Source organism: Peromyscus maniculatus, chromosome 21 (genome assembly GCF_049852395.1).
Source record: "Peromyscus maniculatus bairdii isolate BWxNUB_F1_BW_parent chromosome 21, HU_Pman_BW_mat_3.1, whole genome shotgun sequence".
NCBI classification, from domain to species: domain Eukaryota; kingdom Metazoa; phylum Chordata; class Mammalia; order Rodentia; family Cricetidae; genus Peromyscus; species Peromyscus maniculatus.
In genome coordinates, this window is record NC_134872.1 from 14,971,454 (window position 1) to 14,990,415 (window position 18,962).

The 18,962-nt window shown below is 36.6% G+C and overlaps 1 protein-coding gene and 1 pseudogene across 2 annotated transcripts in view; one reads left to right on the forward strand and one right to left on the reverse strand.

Moving 5' to 3' along the window:
• LOC143269994 (calcium uptake protein 3, mitochondrial-like) overlaps positions 1-8,112 on the forward strand; it is a 70,757-nt pseudogene extending 62,645 nt beyond the window's left edge.
• The window catches only part of Pcdh15 (protocadherin related 15), a 1,435,956-nt gene that overhangs the window by 605,463 nt on the left and 811,531 nt on the right, over positions 1-18,962 (reverse strand). The window lies entirely within an intron of this gene.

An 18,962-nucleotide genomic window follows, 5' to 3' on the forward strand; every position in this document is an offset into this window, starting at 1 on the left:
GTTGTTCTGCTACATGGACATGATGTCAAACTGTCTTTTATGCTATACACAAAGAGAAGCTCCTTTATGCAGTGAATATTGGTCATCATAGAGACTCCTAAGTGGTCAAAATGCATAAATAAATTATCACGGAGTACTCAGGCCTCAACAAGTCATCTCTTCACTCCCTCCAATGCTGATGGACTATCCCGAAAGAGAGAGTAGAAATAATATAATAGCTAATGTTTGGGAGGAATGCTAACAGTGTCTACTGGACACAGCATGGCCATTGCACCTATTCACTGAACTCACTATTGCTGTGGTTACCCACACAGAACTTCACGAGAGTGGACCTGTTACCACTTCATCAACTGTGGGGGAAGGGCTCATGCTTCATTATTGGACTATGAAAATGTCCAATGGTTTCTTGGGGATGGAAAGCCATTTTACTCAGTAGTGGGCCACTCAGAAAATATCGACCTTCAGGTAAAATTGTTTTCTCATTCCTCTATACATTCTAAGATGGTGAAGTTCAGCATTTTGTGACTCAGTGGCTCTTACAGATCTTACACTCAGCCTAAAATATATACCATTGTACTAAGGCCTGCTGATGGCATGTTTTGATGTTCCCAATAGTGATATTTGGATTTGGATATCCATAAGGAAAATCATACTGAGCGCTTCTGATCTGGAGTGATGGAGTTTCTGCTATGCCAGCTTTATAAAATGTGCATCTTATGACTGCATCACACACCACACAGGAAAATGTCTGATATAAGTTGGAAATGAGGTTATCAAATGGTCTGTTGTTCCTAGTTTTAAAGTTAACCTATCCAAATGGGATTCAAGAAAAAAACCAATTATATGGGCTGATTTATAACATCAACTTTAAGTCCTTTAGTAAAGGTCAGATCACTGAATGCTCCAGCCCACCTTTACATAAAGCCTGGATCAGTACAGCGAACTCTCATTGCTCTCCTATGGCTTCTCTGAAATCAAACAATACATTCTATGAGAAGTAATAAGGGGAGTGCCAGACAGAAATTGTTCTGGCTGGCATGTCATTAATTATAGCACACCAAATAAGAAACAATCAATGATGCAATTCTCCTGGCTTTGTCTTTTCTATGTGTTCTCTAGGAATGTCTATGCAAGAGAAGAGCCACATTATATATATTTTGCCTCTGTGTTTGCACTCCATACATAAAACATGCTATCAGGTTTTCTTCAGTCATGAAAAATGATATACAACTTATTTAATTGAACAAGTAAAAACAAAAGATCCGATATCTTAATATTAATTTGAGGGAAAGTATATCCTTTCTTTGTAAATATACCCAAACAGTAGGCTTAAGTGTGGTCTGTTCTCCAAGATATACAGTGCAGGTAGAGAAAATTATTTTTCATTTAAAATTATACCCCTACATCCTGTCTTAACTAAACAATATGGGCATAAATCTGATTCACTTATAAAAGCAACATTGGTTGTAATTATTCATCTAACAAAAGCAACGTGTACCTAAAATGATTTAATGATAGGATTCTTTTCATTTAGAGGAAATTAACATCTACTGGGGAGTGACCTTGCACACCCTGAGCTGGTAGGAATAATTACTATTATTAGTAAAGTATACCTCCAATATGTATAAAATTATCTGACTTATTAAATATGGTGATCTCTGCATACCTTCAGAGATTATTTTGCAAGGAAAGTTTACTTATATGACCCTAAAAGTGTATAAATACTTGCCAACTAAAAGTAAACTGAAAAATTAAATATGATGATCACATATGAAATATCCATGTTTGCTAGGTTGTCAGAAAATGAAGTTTATTTCTCTGAATTCTCTAACTTTCTTAAACACATTAAAGGGATAAAACTCTTATCAGAAAAGAGACAATGTCTAATATGCGAGAATCTAATGACCTCTAGTTACTCAGGCACTACCCATTTTCAATTTTTTAAAATCTACACACATGGATTTTAAGCCGGGCAATGGTGGTACATGCCTTTAATCCCAGCACTTGGGAGGCAGAGCCAGGTGGATCTTTGTGAGTTCGAGGCCAGCCTGGTCTAAAGAGTGAGATCCAGGAAAGGCACAAAGCTACATAGAGAAACCCTGTCTCAAAAAACTAAAAAAAAAAACAAAAAACCAACCAACCAAAACAAAACAAAAAACATAGATTTTACTGGGAAGTACACCCTGAGCCTGGATTTGCTTCCAGATGCCACTTTCTCTTTCAATTCCCTGTCTTCTCAGCATAGAAATATCTTCTCTTTGTGAGAGCCGGGAGTGGTTGACAGTTACAGAAAACTTAATGAATGCTCAAATGCCAAGGATTGAGAGAAAGGCAGCAGTTTTCTTCAAGAAGAGAATGAAAAGGGACATTTGGCAAGAGGCAGTGACTGAAAAGAGAAAGTAGAGGGAATACTGACTGGTTGTGTATGGTAAGTATTTTTTTTTTTGCAAAGAAGAAAAGTATTGATTTTTAAAATATTGTATTCATTTATTTATTATTTTGGTTTTCTAAGGAAGGGTTTCTATGTATAGCTCAGGCTGTTTTGGAACTTGCTCTGTATAGACCAGGCTGGCCTCAAACTCATAGGGATCTGCTAGGCTTTACCTCCCAAGCACTGGGATTAAAGGCATGTGCTACCACCACCTGGCTTAAAATACTATTGTTTTATTGAAATAGTTTTATACAATATATTTTGATCATATTTTCCTCCCTAGATTCCTCCCAGATCTTCACCTCTTCCCTAGCCATCCAATTTTATGTTCCTTTGTCTCCTTTTTCAAAAGACAAAACAAAAATCAAACAGACAAAATAAAAAAAAAACCCACAAAAACAGAAACCAAAATGACCAAGTGGAAGGTCAATAATGCAAAAAAAAAAAAAAAAAAAAGGAATATGTAAAGTCAACAAAATTTTTGTGTTGGTCACCTATTTCTGGACATGCTACTTCTGGGCATGGGGCCTGCCCTGACGTGTGGTTGATACACCAAACGAGAATCTATTTACAAGAATGTTTTCCCCCTTTACCAGGGGTATCAATTTCAGATAACTTATTGATTAAGGGTGGGAGCACTGTATACCTCTCCACTCAGCACTAGAACCCTGTGTGGCTTGAACCTGTGCATGGTGCCACTAGTATCTCTGTGAGCTAATAAGTCCTGTTATGTCTGGAAGACCTTATGTCGATGGAGCCAACCACACCTATGGTTCTTACAATCTTTCTGCTTCCTCTTTCTCATTGAGCCCTGAGCTGTGAGAGCCAGGGTTTAATGGAGACATCCCATTTAGGACTGAGTGCTCCAAAGTCTCTCACTCTTTGCACACTGTCCAGTTGAGGGTCTCTGTACTGTTATTTCCCATCTGCTGCAAGAAGAAGCTTCTCTGATGATGGATGATCAAAGCAATGATCTGTGGTTAGAGCAGTATGTCATTAGGGGGCATTTTATTGCTATGTTCCTTTAGTAGCATGTTTTCTCTAGGTCCATGGACTATCTAGTCAGGTTCTCAGCCACTTTAGCAGTGTCAGGTATGGATTCCATGTCATGAAATTGGCCTTAGGGCACATAAAATCGTGAATGACAACTTTGATTGCCATGTGGATGAAGAGAACACTGCATTCCAAAAAAAGTACAGCAAATTTATCATAGAGATTATGAGATACTGACACTGTTATTAATATTTAGAAATGCTATTTGTATGATCTGACAATACAGTGAATAATAAAAACTGATAATTTGTTATAGCTGTGGAAATTAATAATGCCTAATGTTTTTGAATTCTTAATGACCTTACCAACTATTAGACTCTGTGTTTTATCCTAAAAAAATATAATTTTCATGGAAAGCTAGAAAATGGATGTCGTTGCTCATATAATAGGCAGCTGTGCTTCTCCTGTAGGAGTTGGGACTTGTAATTGTTTTATAAGAGATCAAAGAAGACAGAAACTTAAATCAAAAAGAACCAGAGAAGGGAATTTCATCTATCTGGTTTTAACATTGGAATTTAAGGAGTGAGGTCTGGCTATTTCTGTGCACAAATGCTCTCTTGCAGCTGCTTCCGCTGTGATGTCCTAAAACAAACACTTGAAATTTGGGAAACAGAAAAGACACATGCTTAAGCTTGCTGATAAATATAAAACCGCCATGCGTTCCAACACACCTCCCTGCGATGCTGTGAGAGCTAGCATCACTGTCTCAGATAACGAGCTCCAAAGAGAGAATATTTTGAAAAGTGAGCCTGCCATTGTGTGGCTATTTAGGGAGATGTACAGTGCAGACTCCAGCCTGAGAACTTATCATTTCTTGTGTCCATATTTAACTGCCCTCCAGATTTTATCATTATCCTCTTCTTGCTTTAAAACATTTAAAAACTTATCTGTGCCTGAAATATATATTGGGCAATTTTGCTTATTTTAAAAAGGTGTAAGAATCATATCATATTACAAATAAGTTATTCTGTATTATTCTCATGACTTGTAATTGAAGCAAAACTGATCTGAAACTTATAATTTAAGATATATGTATGGTATAAATGTAAGGTGTAAGGGATCTTCTTTATTACCTTAGTTTGTTTTTTGATTTCCAGTAAAAAGAAATATTTGCTGGTAAAAAAGTGACAGGATTGTTTTTTTTTTTAACATCTCTGAATTTATCTTGAGAAATACATATGTCTGTATAGTAAAGTTTATCTTTTCATGGATTTCTGTCAGAACTGTATGACTCAAAATAAGTGATATTCACAATAATGTTATTAATTGTTAATCACGTTTAATATGCGACATGTTCACAGAGTCATGGTGTGTGGTATATCTAATTTAAAATTCTTTTTTAGGATAAAGGACATTATGTGGTGGTAACAGATGAAGGACAGAGACATAAAACCAGAAGATGACATAGTTTTATCCATTGTTCATGCCCCAGAGGCCATGTGATCTCAAATGCTCAGGGATGGGGTGCTGTGGACAGAAATGAGTTTGAGCATCTGAAAGTGCCTTGATAGATACATGAGTTCTTACCTTTACCCTGTAACAATTGCAAACCACAGAGCACATGCCTTGGCACCAATTTATCATCTTACAGTAATTTCAGATGTTGGTTTCACTGTCGTAAAACTAAAATGATTCCTTTCCTCTACTTCCTTTCACTCTGATTCTTGTGTTTTCCTCCGTTGTCCATGGTTATGCTTTTGACTCTACATACCACCCTTTCCCTTTTCAGTGGTAGTAATTCTAGTGAGCACTGGGCTCTTTGGATGTTACAGGAAAGCCCTTCAGAGTCTAACCTTCTTATGTTTCATCTTAACCCACCCTTACTATATAAAGTATCCTGGTCACAATTTTCTGAAAATTAGGCTGAAGATGCAATCAGGCAGAAATTATACTGAGGGGTAACAGATTATCTAGTGTATTAAGAATTCAGGAAATACATTAGTAAAGCAATTACATTCAGGGTGTGTTGGCTGGTTATATTGAACACTACAGCTAGCAGGTGAGATATTTTATGTTTGAACTTCAGAAATAGGTAAATACATTTCACTAGACAATACCCAGGTTTACATGGCTGATTGAGTGTAAAAGGACCTCCTTACATGATATGGTGGTTTGAAAGAAAATGACCCCTAAAGGGCATGGTACTATTAGGAGGTATGGCTTTGTTGGAGTGGGTGTGGTCTTGTTGAAGGAATTGTGTCACTGTGGAGGTGGGCTTTGAAGTCTCATAGATGCTCAGCCACACCCAGTGTCACATCAGTTCACTTCCTGTTGCCTACAAGTTGTAGAACTCTGAGCTCCTTCTCCAGCACCATGTCTGCCTGTACACCAATATGTCTTGCCATGATGATAATGGACTAAACCTCTGAAACTGTAAGCCGCCCAATTAAATGTTTTCCTTTGTAAGAGTTGCTGTGGTCATGGTGACTCTACACAGCAATAGAAGCCCTAACCAAGACACATAAGAAATATTTTAGAGGAGGCCTTTTGGGGTAACAGTTGAAAAGTCATGACACACACAGAACTACTTTCTCCATGCCCTTAATGGTAGCATAAGTCCTTCCTCCTGTGGTCTGTGACACAGTTTGTAAAGTGAACAGCAAGAAAGAGATACCTGAACGGTGATGACACAGTGTCTCATTAAAAATGGACTTTTCAGTTTCAAATCACCTACTAGTTTAAAAACACACATGAGACTTGACCGAGAGATAAACTGTCTACATTTTGACTCTACTGTAAGCCAGTAAAGCCGAGGGAAGGAGCTGTTGACTACTAATGAATTGGATGATTAATCATTAATATCACTCACTCTGAGCTCATTTGGGAAAGTTTCCCCATGAAACCCTCAGATTGTGGCTAGATCTAGCAGGAGTGAATGCTGTGCCCAGTCAGGGGATTTCTTAATAACTAAAACCCTAAAATTGTTAGAGAATACTTAATCAGAAAATAAAAAATGAGGCAATATGGGGGAAAAAAGCAAAACCATAACCTTGAGTGGTTGATGTACTACGGTCCCTGCTTGCCTGCATTCTTGACATGCATCCCCTGGCGCACTATCACGAATGCCCTGCATCATTTAAGAACTCAAACCCTCAGAGCATCATCCCTGTTGAACTTCCAAAATTTATAGCTATGCTTTATACTTTAATATAGAATTAAAAATTGCTCTTTGGTACACTGAATGATCTTATATATTTTCAGCAGGTTGAAAAGTATCTTGTTACACATAGACAATAAATTCTATTTTGTAATAGTATATATTCATGTTGCTGCTATGAAGTATAATATTTTCAACTTCTGAAATTTTAATGTAACTTATAGAAGTCCATACAGAAATAAGGTCAGAAAAGTGTATAAAGGGAAAAATATCCTTTGGTTTTACATTCTTAAAATTCTTTATTACCAAGAAATTAAGAAATAAAGTTCATTTGTCGAAATAAAGACTCAATGTCTTGATTTTATACAAATGAAAGTAAAAATAAAAACCCCATGAGTTCTACATTTTCAAGAAAAAATTGCATTCTGCATTGAGGATTCTTCTCTCATATATTGTTTAAGTTTAAGCTATCAAGGCTACACTAAAAGCAATATACACATTGGCTTTTCCTATAAGTGAATCCAGCTCCTTTCATATTCCCGTGACATTGGGGAAAGGAAGCAGAGACAAGACAGTCCACAGGAGGTGTCTGTGAGCATTTGATACCACACCATACAGAGTGCAACATTTGTATGTTGGTATAACCCATAATACACAATTAATGCTGATTGATTTGAGGCTTTAAAGACTGACCAGTGTCAGCATGGCTTCTCTAGCTTCACAGTCTCCTGACTCCTTAAACTACCACAAATTAACACAGGAGACTTGTGAATTCAAAGATTTTAGACAGAGTCTCCTCCCTGCCCTGTTGTAGAATAATTATTAACAAAAACAAACCAAATCAAAGCAAAACAAAACTAACCAACCAACCAATCAAACAAACAAGACACTAGTAGGCTGAGGGATTGTCTGAGTAATTAAAGTACCTATTTATATAAGCATGGTGCTGATGATATCACAAGCTTAGTACCAGTAACTATAATTTGGGTCTACTTTCTTGGAAAGAAAGAAAAGGCTGAGCTCAACTTTGAAGACTTTTATGGATTTATGGATATCTATAAAGAGAAATTCTAGAAATAGAATTCCTTCCTACTCTAACAGAAAGAATGCTGTCAGTGTAGAAGATTTTGCTCATATTCTTCTACAATATCCTAATGTGGAAAATGCTTCAGTATTTTTGGCAAATGTGTGTTACAGATTATGCGAAGAAAAAGGAGTCACATTTGATGAGTTCAGTTCATTTTTCCAGTTTCTGAACAGTGTGGAAGTCTTTCCAATAACTTACAATACGCATAACTTTGCAAGTCATACTGAAGGACAAAATGAACATAAATATGCTGTCTACTTAGCTACTGGACTGCAGCATTAATCACATTTAGTAAATACTGTCTTCAAGACACTTTATGCTAACAAAGATGATTAATAAAGTCACAAATAATTTATTGAAATTATGAACAACTCCAATAGAGGATTCTGGGATTACAAAACAGTCCAGAAATATTAAAATTTCCAAACCTGCTTGAGAAAATAATCTTATAGAAGATAAATCTTTCTGCAATAGCAATTGAAGGATTATGATCTATGTGACAAGGCAAGAAGCAAAAGTTTCTGAGAGTAGATACAAGTCTGAGGTCAGAAAATGCAAAAAGTAAAAGAAAAGGTAAAGTGGTATGAAATTTAAATTTTTTCTTCAACTAAACTCATCAATGTAAACCAGAAAAATATGCATTTTCTTATTACGATACTAGACCTGGGCTGGCTCCCTGATCCTCAACACTGCCAAAAGAAACTTACTGCAGATGCTAAATATAATCAATATGAATTTTCACTTGATTGACGTAAGTCTGTACTGTTTCATTCCATCCAGAAGCATATAGGTAGTCCCAATGACTATCTGAGAATGTATATAAATTATTTATTTATTAGAAATTTTTAGTTTTTCACAATATTTTATAAAGGATAAAATATAGATTGCCTAAAAATGGAAAACATCATTTTCTTCTGGTTTGGACTCTGGACCTGTTTTCAGAAATAAATGTTGCTTCCAATTTGTCTTAGGGCCCTTAGAAGTGTCAATAAGTCCCTGTCATTGCCTTTGTAGAAATAATTTCAGGAAACAAGTGAAAATTAATTATACAATATGAAGGCTTACACTGTGCTTTCAACTTTTAAAAATACTTATTCAATATACATGGTTGAGTTTTTACAAATTTTTGTATCTTTTTGCTGTTCTTTGTTTTGTTTTGATACCATTGAAGGGGATGCCCAGTACTTTTTTTTTTTAAAGAAATTGTAGAATTTTGTTTTGTTTTGTTTTTAGAAAACACAGCGATTTCGCAGGGATGTTATAGGTGTGGGTGGTGGCAATAGGTATCCCTGTCATGGGGGAAATAAGGTGAACAAGATGCTGTTCCTGATTTCTAGTGAAACATATGGAAATAACATTAGTAACTTACTGGATACTGCTAAGATATGCCTGGGGTGTTTACAAACTAATATAATTACTAATATAATTGTTTAATAGAGAGAAGAAAATATTTTGTTTCTTACAGAAGGACCACTTGCAAACTTGATGCAAACACCCAGTATATTTAAATAATTAAATATAATTCATTATATCAAAAATATAGCTTAGAAGGAAAAATAAAACTTTCTATTGAAAGAGCCCACTTGAGAGACTAGCCAGGAGGGTTACCTCTAAAGACCTGCCTAAGTCATAAAGCAAGCTCAAGGCTCACCCAGGCAACTTAGTAGAACTGTGTCAAAAATAAAAAAAAAGTCCTGGATAAATATTTCAGTGGCAGATTGCTTGCCTAGCAAATATGATGTCCTAGGTTTTGTCCCCAACCTTGCAAAAAAAAAGGAAAAAATACTTGATTTTCACATTGACAAATAATTTTAGATATTTAATAGATATTGTCTAACTGATAAATTTAATTTGTACAAGGACAGTATAATTTAATGCAGTAAGTATAAGTTAATATATTTATAGATTGCATGTGAAAAAGTTAATTTATCTTCTTTTCCAAGACATATTTAGTGTAAGTTACACACACTCCAACTATTCTTTACTTTTGTATATGAAAGTAGGAATTACTAGTTTTGTTTTTCTAAGTTATTCAATATGAAATTGATCTAAATCAGTTTTTTTATATAAAAGTCATGTTATTTCTATGAAGTACACAGCCCTGAGAACTAGCACCTGGTAGTGAGTGTCTTCTGCTCCTCATATACATGTACATAAGCACAGGTACCCAAATCTACACATAAACAGGCACACACAGAGACATGTACATACATGAGCTAGGCTACATCTCTTGCAAATATTGAAAATAAATTCATGTCAAGTCACTACTATTGTTTCCATCCAAGTGTGTGACAAGACAGCACAGAGTTATTCTGTCATGATTAAATATGATTTCTTATAAGAGAAAAGAAACACAGACAAATAGAAAATACTGACAAAGTCCTGCCTTCTTTTCTTTTTTCTCTTCCTTCCTTCCTTCCTTCCTTCCTTCCTTCCTTCCTTCCTTCCTTCCTTCCTTCCTTCCTTCCTTCCTTCCTTCCTTCTTTCTTTCTTTCTTTCTTTCTTTCTTTCTTTCTTTCTTTCTTTCTTTTTTTTTGTTAAATTGGAGGCAAATATTAGACATTACTATTACCATGGTAAAAAGCTTAACATCAAATTAGGAGCCAACACTTGGAAATGAAGAAAATGAGATACTTGGGAATTTCCTCTTCAGGGCATAGCCTGGGAAGAGAAGACCGACAGAATGATGAAATCCTAATTACTTTGATATAAATATTTTTAGTTATGCGGAGTACTAAGTAAAACATGGGCATAAATATGCACAAAGACATAACTGATATCAGCTTTAATGGTGATATTTCCTGAAGTATATTCTATGAAACAAAAGCATATTGAAATAATTTTTGCACCTTGCTCTTTCCTTGCCTTCCAACAACCTTATCCTTCCTTCCTTTCCACAGTAATCCTTATCAGCAGTAAGAAGTCCAAGTTAAATCTCAGCTGGCGAGATGACTCATTAGATACAGACACTTGACCCTAAACCTGATCATGAGGTCTACCCCAGGACCCACATGGAAAGAAAGAGACCACTCCCTCACATTATTCTCCTACCTCCACATGGGCATGTCCTGGATATATACCTATACTAACAAAAATAAATAATGTAATAAACATTATAAAGGGTCTCATACAAAACCTAGAAGAAGGGGAAGTTGAAAAGGAAACCAAGTCTTCTTCTCCACAATAACAATCTCTGAATGAATTTTAGGGATATATATTTAAAGATGTAACATACAGGGAAAGCCATTTGTGTGCAAACCACATTCCTTCACCATTAACTCTGTACTAAACCAACTGAACAGGATTTCAATGATTGTGAGACATGAACACATTCAGGTGTATAAGTGCTAATGTTATTATTGTCAGATATAAACACTGTGTGAGGCGAACATGTAACAGTTTCACCACAGAAACTCACTGTTGGATATAAACAGTAAGATCTGCCCTCTTCCATATTTTACCACCAAGTACAAGGTACTTTGACCAATAATAGTTTTTAGTATTTATGGGCTGTAGAGTAATTTGTGTTCTAGGTATCTATTATAGAAAGATTGAATCTCATTAATAAATATATCACCTCATCAGTTTGTCTTTTTGTGGTAAGACTGTTAAATGTTTATTCTGATGATATGGAAATGCAAACAACATATAGGAAGACAATAACCCAACCTAAATCACCAATTATTCCAAAATATATGACTTAGAAATCTCTTTTAAAGTTATGGGTATGAATGTCTTTGTGTGTGTGTGTATGTGGTACCCTCTGAGGCAAGAAGTGGGCATCATATCCCTAGTACCCTGAAACATCCATCTTCAAGGTGCAGGCCACTGTGTTTACTGTTAATCTATAACAAGACTCATCACCATTCCCTCTGAATGTGTTTTTTTGAGAATGTTATTCCAGTTTACTTTGCTGCTCTTAAATTACCTGTATCTGGCTTTCATTTACCTCACTTCTGTCAAGTTTTTATTAAATCACTCTTCACACGCAAGCCATTCCTAGGTATTCATTGGAGACTGGTTCCAGAACTGTGGGTAATAAGATCCTCAAAAGCAGAAGGCATAAGAATGACTTGGCATCTGTGTTAAACCTATGAGTACTCCTGTCTGTTTTAATTCATTCCTAGACTCCTCAAAATACTAAATACAATGTGAATATTTTAAAACTGCAATTATTTAGTGAATAATGACTTAGAATTAGAAATAAAATGTTTTATTTTCCAACAGTCTTACACCCCTAAATGCCATGGGGTTGACAATGGATACAGTTCACATTTGTAGTCTGTATGGTTTTGTCCACTGACTATTCATACACTAAGACCTAAACCCCAATACAGTACCCTTAGAAGTCAGGGACTTTGGAATGATATGAAGTCATGAAGATGTAGCCTAATTGAGTGTGGTCATGTCATTATAAAGATACCATAGAAAGTTGACCTTAACCACCTACAACATGAGGATCAAGGAAATAGATGGCTACAATTAAACAAAAAGCCCTCTGGTGACACTAAGTTAAGTTTGCCAGCATCTTTACCAGAGACTTCCCAGCTTCACTTACTATAAACTCGGTGTGATGTCTTCTTGTAACAATCCAAATGGACTCAGATTGGGCCTTTCACAAATATCTTTTTATTGATTAAAATTATATGTATATGGGTCAGTATATGGTGTGATCACATGAGTACATATACCTGTGGAGGCCAGATGCCTCAGACCTCCCTGAAGCTGGAGTTACAGGTGACTGTGAGCCACCTGACATGGGAACTATGAATGAAACTCAGGTCCTCTCTAGGATCAGCAGGTGCCGTTAGCCATTAGTTGAGACTTTTGATCACACTGTGTTCACTTTGGACAAATCATATCCTAAAATATTCAGTGAACTTGTACAAAGCCAGCTATGATGCCTCCTGTCTGTTATCCCAACATTTTCATACTTTACCCAGAATTGTTTGAGTTTGAACCTAGCCTGTGTTGGAGAGATAAGCCTTGCTCTCAAGGATACATAAATCACTTAATAATATACTTAATATATAAATAAATTTTATCTTACAAATGTTACCTTTAAGTGAAGTGAATGCCTCTCCCTCCCCCCCAAAAAAAACTTGGACTAGAAAAGGAACAATATAAAAATTTTAAATAAATAATTCAGAAATTGAGTAATAACCAAATTCTAATAGTGCAGCCACATATTACCTATGCATTGGCAAAGATGTGATGGATTGCAGAAAAAAAATATGTGATCAAAGACATAAATTTACAGAAAAATCTGATTCACTGCCTGAAGCAATTATGATTATGTTATAATCCAGACTGATCACAGTGGGTCAGTTTAAGCATGACTGTGTGTATTTATTTTACTTCTTAATATTTGAAACAAATTATATTGAAGGTAAGTAAGAAGCCAAAATACATATTAGTAATAAATGCCTCAAATATATTTTGTATGAAATCTTCAGTCTCTAGTCAAGTGCTCTGAGCTAAGCATATTCCTTGCAAAAACCTCCCCCAGACCTCATAAAATAAAAAAGGGTCTGTGGTGACCCATTGGGGGAGCTCATTGTGTCATCCTCTTTCTTTTCACTGAGAAGGATCTTTTCACTTACAGTGTGCATTAAATCTGTTTGAAGTGGTTTCCAAACATCGGATGTGGAAGAATCATCACCAGGCACCTGGAGTGCTCTTCAGAAGGGTTTCAAAGGCCACTTTCACATTTGCTACTTTTATGTAATTGAATTCAACAATAGGAAACACTTGGTAAGCATAACTTGTCGATATATCAACACATGTGTTGAAAAACTTGATGTACCTACTATTGTAAAAATCATTTATTTTTGAGGTTCTCAGAGGCTAGAGTGTCATTTATGCCCTATAAACACTTTTAGAAGCTACCCGCTCCTATACATTTTAAATAATTTTTTTAAACTACGACTTTTGTCTTCTATTAGACTAGTGCCTTTAGAATCTGTGGTAGATTTTGTTTAGATTTATTTTAATGTGTATGAGTACTTTGCCTGTATGTGTATTTGTTCACCACACATGTGCCTGGTGCTCATAGAGGTCAAAAGAGGAGGTGGGATCCACTGGAACTAGATTCAGGGATGGTTATGAGCTACCATGCGTGTGCTGGGAACCAAACCTGAGTATCCTGCAAGAACAAGCTTTCTTAGCCAATGAGCCAACTATGCAGCCCTATAATAACCTATTATTATGCTTACCAGTCTTTCCTTGATTTCCCTTTTGCATATCAGTTCAACAAATTATGTTTTTTAATTGAAAATATATTTTATACAATATATTCTGATCACAGTTTCCCCTCCCTCCTCTTCTCCCAGATCCTCCCACTGTCCCACCCACCCAAGTCCTTGCCTTCTTTTTCTCTCTCATTAGAAAACAAACAGGCAATAAACAACAAAAAAACACAATAAACACACACACACACACACACACACACACACACATACACACAATCAGAGACCATAATATATAAGCAAAAGACCAATAAGATGTCTCAATTTTTGACATGAATTTGTAACACATAGGCTTGAATCACAGTTCTTCATGCACTTTCCTAGTAACCTACAAGTATCTCACTGGAAAGTCTTTTCTGCAACAAATAGCAACCACAGGGACTTCTGACACACCTCTAGACACTGAGCACCAGTGCTGTTCTCTTTAAAGGTCAACCTCCTACTCACAGGACAACCAATGCTGCCTACCTTGAAGGAAGGGGTAGAGTTGTCAGAATGAAAATCAGGTGTCTTGGGCTGACCATTACAAATGATAACTAAGTAATCCTGGGGAGTATGAAGGAAGGAGCGGGATCTTTTGCATGACAGCCTGATACTAATTATCAAAGAAGCCTGCCCGAATCAGATTTGCACAAGCGGTCTTGCTACTCTCTATGGAAGCTCTCCTACAAGGATACTAGTCTAGCCAGTGTCAGCTCAGCCCTAATCACTGTATTCAAGAAAGACGGACAGAATCCTACGTAATCATCCTCATCACTGTCTTTAAGTGCTACACCTCTCGCTATCCTCTGCATAAGTTCACACTTACCTTGCCTTGCATTTCCCACTTGCAAAGCTGTGCAGATCGTACTGTGGTGCCATAGTTTTTCCAACTACACCATTTTTCTTTTGTCTATTGCTTTCCCTGACTTTTTGGTTACATTGACAGTAGACATGTTTTCTGTAAGCATGGATTTAACCAACTGATAAATAAAGTATCTATATATGCGCAAAAGAAAGACTTCTTTTCACTGAGCAGATATAGAATCTCTCTTGTCATTATTCCCCAATACAACAGTGTGAGAGTAACAGTTACATGTAATATGTACTATAGTATTCTAGAGGTACCAAATAGGATGCAGGTTAACAGTTACATATTATATGTACTGTGGTATTCTAGAGACACCTAATAGGATGCAGGAGGGTTAGACTACATTCCTATACTGTGTACTTTTACATATGGGACCTGTGCATCACTATCCTTTGGTATTTTCTGAGGGTTGTATTTCCTCAGATAACAGTTCTGCATATTCTATATGAGGTTCAAGTACATACCTTATTCCTATGTTCATCCCCCAAACTTACGTGAATTACTAATTACATATATGACTGTATAATAGGGACTGATCACAGCCTCCATCTTTCTCAACATTCTTTTCACAAGCCCTACAGATCCACAGAATGAGGCTTTAGACTCAGAAGCTGAAGGGTTCTGTGTGTGAGTCAGCATGGTAGCAGATTGCTTTAATTGCATAGTTCCCTTCAGGCAACACTAGCATGTTCAAGATACCAATTGCCCACATCCAGACATAGGATGCATTTAGTTTCAGAAATGCTTTATGTTCGGTACACTAATTACCATGCCAGCTGTGGTTGGACATTCCACAGTCAACCATTTTCTTTTTCTCAGCTGTGTCACAAACGATCTGGGCAATCTTTTTTTTTTTTTTCCTTTGCCCAGAAGATTTTAATAAATTTCTCACTGTCCACCCTGATCTGGATAATTGATTTTCAACAAAAGGCCAAAGGATTTTGTTAAAACAAGAGTGAAAATGTTTAATTCATCTGACTGCAACACCCCGGGAGCTTTCTTTGCACTCAGCTGAGAGCACAAAGCCCTTCAATTAGTCATAAGGCAACTCCTGAGTCTGGCTCCCCTCCTCACCCATGTGATCTTGTCTCTCCCATCACTATTCCACGCAGGATAACGCACTTGCCCCTGTGTTCTTTATACATGCTGAACATGTTCCCACCTCCAGGACCTTCTCTGGCTTGCTTCCTCTACCCTTGAGGCCTGCTTGCTGGAAATCTATGTGCTTTCTCCTCTTCTCTTTCAGGTTTTGCTTACAAGGCAGTGTCATGTTAATGACTTCCTATACCGAACCCTGCTCTAATTCCCTTACAATTTAACCTGCCTTACATTTAATGTAACCCCCTTCAGATAATAGCAAATGGTACCATTTTTAGGTTATTTTGTGTTTCACTCCAATAAAGCAAACATCTTGAGGTGTGTGTGTGTATGTGTGAGATCTGTTTTGTTGTCTGCTGTATCTGTAACATCTATAAGAGAGGGTCTGACTCCAAGTGACAACTTAAAAATATTTACATGAATCTACTGAACTTTGTACAAATGAAATGTTATATAACTATGAACGTTATAGGTATCATATAAATACATAATGTCTGGATAGAATGAAACCTTCTACGGTGTTTGGGTAATACAAAGAACCCAGAATATGCTAACAACAGATAATAGAGAGTATATATATATGTGTGTGTGTGTGTGTGTGTGTGTGTGTATTCTGTTTATTATATATGTTTTCTGTAGTGGAGTGAAGATGAGGTGACTCATGTTTTATATATATATATATATATATATATATATATATATATATATATATATATATATAAATAAAACATGTGTCTCATGTTATATTCTCCTACTGAAATATCAGAATTGCATTGTGGGTATCCAACCAACTCAAGAAACAAAATTTAAAATGGCTTTGTTAGCAATGTTCTAAGTCTATCCTGGAAGCTTTCATAAGTATTCCAATTATACACTAAAGACACTTAAAAAAGTTAAACTGGCTGCCATCTTCACTGAGCATTTAACTGTCTGCACTCAAGGGCAGCAGAGAGGAAGGGTTAGCAGCCTGGACTGGGTCACTGATCCCAGGAACCAGCAGTGCAATGTGACTCACAACATTATGAACACACACCCAGAATAGCAGCCAAGGTCAGAGAAGAGCATCAGGACAGGTAATAATACATCTGTGGATAGCAGGGACTCACACCTTAAATTTCCTGTAAAGATTTTTCTAAATGGCCACCATCATGGGACAAATATTAACTGAATCTCAAAACCAAACTGAAACAACCCCCATGTGCACTAAACATTTCCACTTGAACTCTTCTCCAAACAGATATGCACAGTATACTGTGGGTAACATCACAACCCAAGTGGGTCTATTGACTGTTTTGTTAATGTTTCACTGTTAAATAATTTTATATTAATTAACTCTCACTAATTACATTTTGCTACTGTTTGATCAATCTGCAGTTAATATGCTGAAACCTTACCAATTTACCCCTATTTGTTGAAAGAGGTGTTTAACTTCTCAATCTGCCTTTCACCTGGTGCATAGATATATGGCTATCTGTCAGTTAAACTACTGTGTCAATCACTGAAAGAAAAGTAAAAAAAAGATAATTATCTCTTCATGGTTTTCAGATTGAAATAGCAAAGCAAACATTATGCAGCATTCTACAATTTAAAGATAGACAGATTAATATTCTATGTATGTCATCAATGGCAATATGAAAAAAATAATGATCAATTAGTATCAAGTATTGTGTTGGATTGGATGAGAAATGTCCCATATGCTCATTAATTCAATCATGTTGATTGCCAGTGGGTGATACTGCTTTGGAAGATCATGGACCCTTTAGGAGGTGAAACCTTGACAGAGCAAGTATTTACTGGGGATGGGCTGAGAGCTGAGAGGGTGTCTAGCATCGCTCCACTGTTCTATGATTCCTCTTCTATGATTTCAGTGTGATGATGAAATGTTATCAGCCAGCTTCCTGCTTCCCCTGCCAAGTCTTACTGTTGCTCTGCCTTCCTTGTCATGATGGACAGTAGCCCTCTGCAAATGTGAGCTAAAATCCACCCTTTTCTCCTCTAAGTTCCTCTTTGCCAGGCTGTTTACTCACAGCAATAGTAAAGTAACTAATACAGGTATTAACTACAATTCATCATAACAGAATAGGTCTAGTGTGTGATTTTTCCACCTGGAGCCGAGACAACAGATTCAATCCCAGTTTAGGCCCTTACTACTTGTAAGACCCTGAAAACAATAGAGATTCTCCATGTTTCTATTGTTCACCATGTGGAAAGTGAACTAATAGAAAAATAGTACCTGCTATGGTTAGAAGAAATAAGACCTTAAGGCATTTTGTTTCATTTAATTAGTAAATACTAAATGACTAGTGACTACGGTTAGTGTGTACTTGTTTCATAGGAATGTTGACACGATTTGTGGTTGTCAGAGCATTAATGAAGTGATAAAATGACATGTTCCAGATATACGAGAATATTACTTCATAGTATATGAGAAGATGAGAAAGATAGCACATAGCAGAAACTGAGCACTACAAATATGAGAAGTAAAAGAATGGAAGGTTGTATGGTAGAGGGAGAGCATCCGAACTGAGGGAGGGGAAATAGTAGATACAACAAAGAGGAGGAATGGGGAGAGAAAGTGATGGGACAGGAGACAGGGACCCAGGATGGGAAGGAGGCAGAGAAAGAAAGGATGAACATCTCAGGCCATGAGGGAATGGAAAGGCAGTGTGGTTTTACAACAATGGAGAGAAAGGAAGTGAACATTTGACATCCTCGCTGACAGAGAGTAGCGTGACAGGAGTAACGGTCTGGTGTATGTTGCAAAATCTTGGGAAATGAGGAATGAGGCCCGATGAGAACATAGCTCAGTGGACCCTGAAAAGGCATGTAATCAAATAGCTAGTGAAAGAACTGTTGAGAAAAACTTTTAAAAAGTTCTGACGTGGGACATCAGGATGGGAGATTGACTATTTTTTAGAAGGATCACTGGACTACGTAGAGGTAGAAAGACTAACTTTTCAGTCATCTTGACTACATTGAAAGTTCCATGCCAAAGTCAACTACTCAGTGAGTTCCTGTCTTAAATAAGCCAAACGACCAAAATGAGGGATAGCAGGATAAGAAATGGATCACTCTAAGCAGCAGAGCTGCAGTAGCAA